We start from the raw sequence: 4,748 nt of genomic DNA, 5'->3' as shown, positions 1-4,748 counted from the left end.
TTTTGCATTAAAAGTGTGCCTTGTAATACCAATCTTATGAGAAACAAATTTGCAGAATGTAGTTACTAATTCTTTGTGTAAGCTTCTAATAAAAGTCCATGGTTCTTTTAATAATTTGTTCCTTAATTTATATGATCTGTTCTGATAGAAGTCAATGATAGCTATTACACTCTTGTACTTACAGGCATCAGTTCTTTCTCTTTGTCAACAACAATTTTAATACTTCAACACACTTTCACTTTATTGAAAAGTATTTCACTAATCAGGTAGCTGAACTTGATTTTGTACTAGTGATAACTGTTTTATTCTAATTTCTGTTGTTGCAATAGTTCTCATTATTATGGGTTATGCTTAATTTGTTGTTTCTCTCTGATTTGGTCTAACAACACAATTATATTTGTATATAGGTATGGCTCGAGGAAGAGGTCGTGGCAAGTCCTCAGGTGGAAGTAATCCAACTATTCGTGTAAGCATGCCAACTATTCTCATGCCCACTATAGTATCTTCTCAACAAGGTGGTACCCCAACTGTTGAAACGTCAGCTCAAAATACTACCCCAGTCATCTCTGAGACATCACCAGTTGCACCAAATCAAAGCAACACAATAGGTCAGGGTCTAGCTCAAAATACTATCCCAGCCATCTCTGAGACACCACCAGTTGCACCAAATCAAAGCAACTCAGTAGGTCATAGCAACACAGTTGCTGAAGGCGATTCCAGTAGTAACCATACATGGACCCATATTTTTCTAACTTCTGCAGGGTTAGTCCATTCTTTTACTTTTATCCTTATAATCGTTATCTACTTACGTTCTCTACTCCAACTGTTGTTTTAAGTAGTCAGCAATACTAGTATATAGACATACACGTCATAAGCATGAAATGCCAAGAAAGAAAAGAACTTAAGAAATATTGTATCATAGAGTAGTTTCTGTCAGCATAGATAGAAGATGTATTTTTTTGTTTCAAATTTCTCTTAGTGTGTTTGAGAATTCACTTTTTATTTGTAAAGATCTGATCTTTTCACTACAATCAGTCTTGGAAATGTCCAAATTCTCTATATCCTCACTCACTTTGCACACAAGATCTGATCTTTGCACACACATTTATGTTTATACCGGTTTTAACAGGAAAAAAATGGTATATATTTTTTTCCACTTTATTTTCTGCAAGTGTTTAGGTGATAAAAAGCTGTTGAAAGCTTTGTGAAGGAATAGAGAATAAGCAGCCAGATATAATTTGAGTATTCTTTTTGTTAGAACTTATAGATATAGTTTTAGATACTTATATTACTTTTGATTTAATGATAATCAATCAAATAATGTCTTTAAATGTATACACATTGGAACCTTCTAAAACATGCTCGAGTTTCATATCTAAGTCTTTCATAAATGATGTTGATTCCAATGAAATCAATTGGAAAAGTGTCTCAAATGATATAGGAGATGGTTATTTTGGAGAATTCAAGGTATAACTTTTAGTCGTAAGTGAGTTTACAAAGTGTATTCACAATTATAAATATGATATAAATGTATTACTTTTAATTTTTTTTCAAAAAAAATCTATTGGGATGTTTCCATTAGTGAAAGTGAAGTGAAGAGACACTGGTTGGCTAAGGCGGCAGTAAACTACAGGAATTTCATTTCAAAAATAAAAGGAGAACGAGTAGGCCATGTGTTGTACCTGAGCATGTGTGGAAAATATGGATGGAACATTGGGGAAGTGATGACTGTATTAAGAAGTCAGAAATAAATGCAAAGAACCGTCGTGGCGGCCATGAAACTGCAGCAGGGACTCACACAGGCGGCTCTATCTCAATGGGAGAATATCGCAAAAGACTTGTAAGTACATATTTCATGAACTATATAAGTAAAAATTTTACTTTCTCTACGCTTGTATCTAAACATATTACGCAACAAATATGATTGTATCTATTTATTAAAGTGGTTTTCTTTTGTATAGGCTATTGAAAAGGGTCGAGATCCAACACCAGGAGAGTTACATTTACACGTCCATATGCATGGTCATGATGGAAAGTATTTTGTTGATGAGCGTTCTCGCATTGTTCATGTAAGTCCAAAATATTTAAAATAGGGAACTTGGCTGAAAATGAAAAGACACAGTTAATGTTGGTTGCTATGGCATTGCAGCCTATATGATTCACCAACTATTACAACTTCTCTTTCTCTTTATTGTGTAATATTTGTTGGTTGTTGGTTGTTGGTTGTTGGTATGAGTATGACTGCTGGTTGTTGGTATGCGTGTTAATGTTGGCTTGAATAGTATTCAGTTTGTCTCTGGCTTGTGCTATTTTGGCATTTGATTGTGTCTTTGCACAGGTATATCTTCAAAATTCATTTCTTCTGATTCTGTCTTTGCACTAGTTGGTCTTCTTGGAAAACTATCTTGGAGTTTTTGTTCACATGTTGGTCATTCTAGAATAAACTTTTATTTTGGAGGAAGCATCTCTTCACAGTATTTTGTAATTCAATGACAACTGTCTTCATGGAATGGAATGGCAACTGTCTTCATGTTATCTAGATAAAGCATCAGCTCAGGCCCCTTCTTGTATTGAACCTCATAGTCCAACCCCAATAGTTTTGGCAGCCCCTCTGTTGAACAACAACACTTACTCTTTTGAATAGCAGCAGCTACTCTTTGGCCCGAAATTCATTGGTCTAGGCCAATTCAACATTTGCTTGGACCTTTTCTGGATCAGTTGACAACCCTTTAACAGTAACTACACTTGGATCTCTTAGCAAAAAGTAACTCAACCTGATAATAACTTTTGTGCATCTTAAAATATGTTAATTTACTATCTTTAGGTTTCTCTTTAATATCATGAGTTATTTTGACTATAAAGACTTAAAAGCTTTCGTTCAAATACTGCACCATGGTATCTCCCTGCATTATATTTGTTTTTCTCTATCTCGAAGTTGGCTAACAAGTTAAACTTAGATATGGGTGTTAAATGTTGGTTTGATGGTTGAGAGGCTTGACTCTATTAAGAGTGGAGATTGAAATATTTTTCATGAGTTTATTTTATAATTTCACCTCCAGTTGGTATGACCATTTGTTTATTTGTATGTTAAAAGCTTTTTTTAATAGAAGCATGAATAGTGTGCCTAATTGGATGTGTATGAAAGTTCATTGTCCATGTCAATTTGTGAATAAACCTTCACTTTTGGACCTTGTTGAATAATTGAACAATTAAGTATAATGGTTTGGAGTTCTTTGTTTACATTGTTTATATAAAGCTAATAGTGGCCTTAGTTACTGGTTTATTCCTTTCAGTAGTTAAGCCTAAGTCTAACTACTGAATGTTTGGAGTTTCAAGCATTATGCATGATCAAGTATTCACTTAGCTTTTTCTTCAAAGAGTCAAGTACAACTGGTAGGTTGAATGGTAGTTCATACATTTCCTTGTTTTGATACTTGTTTTGTAACTGTTGAACGTTCCTCTAAAAATATGCATAAGCACATAACCAAGAGACTCCGAATCGTCTCTTTTGCTTTGTTCTGCATACAAGGAAGAGAGGTGATTATGTAAAGTTTAACATACTACTAGGTACTTGGTGTGATATCATCCTCACTTACCAACTCTAAGATGGGCGTTAACACTAGCATAACGAGATGTTCTTGTTGGGCTGGAACAACAACACATATTATTGATCAATTGCACATATTATTATATTGTAGAAACTTCTTATGTAGATAGGAATAGTTAAGGCTTGAAATTTGAAGGCTCAATTTGTACATTAATGATAATGCTTAAAAGGTTATGCATGTTTTTGTGTTGGCCTTCAAAATATATTTTGTTCCCAATGTTTAATGCTTTCATTTTTCCTCAACTTATTACAGGAAAAATATGAAGAAATATTGCGGGAAAAAATAGTGTCTCAAACTGATATTGATCAATGTGAAGCATATTATCAAGTTGTGGGGGGTGAAAAGAAGAGAAGAATATATGGTCTTGGTTCTGAAGCAAAAAGTTACTACGGGCAAAAATTTTGTGCCTCATCATCAGTACTACCTTCAATTTCTCAATCAACACCGATAACAAATATGGATGAGTTTGTAAAGAAAATGCTTCCTACACTTACTAATCACTTTCTTCCTGTTGTTATTGAGAGGATTGACAACCCATCAACTGTGACACCCTTAGTGCCTCCTTTAGCTATAACTAATGAGGACGAGGTTGATCCTTAGTTTCACGTGACAATCGTATCCCTTTTTTTATATTGTCTGCTTTTTTGGAAAGTTCAAATTCTGCAGTAACAATATTTGATGAATGTAGGTTCTTTTAAGAACAATTGATATATTGTTTTGGATGTTTTGAATCGAAAATATGCAATTTCGATATTCTATATATTTTGAACCATTTATGATATTATTATATATGTTGATTATTTTTGGGGTATTTAGCAATTTAATTTAAATTATATCAACAGTGTATATTTAAAACAAAATAAATCAAATTTACAAGAAAAAATTTAGCAACAAATATAGCGACTATTTTATTGTTGCTACATAAAGAAATGCTGGCGACGGACCAGCGACAAAAAATTTTGCGACGAAATATGTTGCGACGGATTAGCGACAAAAAATCTGTCACGAATTTATAAAAATGATGAAATGAATTATGAAATTAGCAACAAACAATGTAAATATAATGACGGATTATTCCGTCGCTAACAAGTGGTGACAGATATATTTCGTCTCTAAGACGTCGCTAAACTTGTGACGGAA

At 33.5% G+C, this 4,748-nt stretch overlaps 1 pseudogene; it reads left to right on the top strand.

The window, feature by feature from the left end:
* Nucleotides 1–409: 409 nt before the first annotated feature.
* LOC102602938 (uncharacterized) lies at nt 410–4,208 on the top strand (annotated as a pseudogene).
* The last annotated feature ends 540 nt before the right edge of the window (nt 4,209–4,748 follow it).

The sequence above is a fragment of the Solanum tuberosum genome, unplaced genomic scaffold (genome assembly GCF_000226075.1).
Source record: "Solanum tuberosum cultivar DM 1-3 516 R44 unplaced genomic scaffold, SolTub_3.0 scf00725, whole genome shotgun sequence".
NCBI lineage: Eukaryota > Viridiplantae > Streptophyta > Magnoliopsida > Solanales > Solanaceae > Solanum > Solanum tuberosum.
Note: the sequence above shows the minus strand (reverse complement) of the source record. Positions and strands in the feature narration are given on the sequence as shown.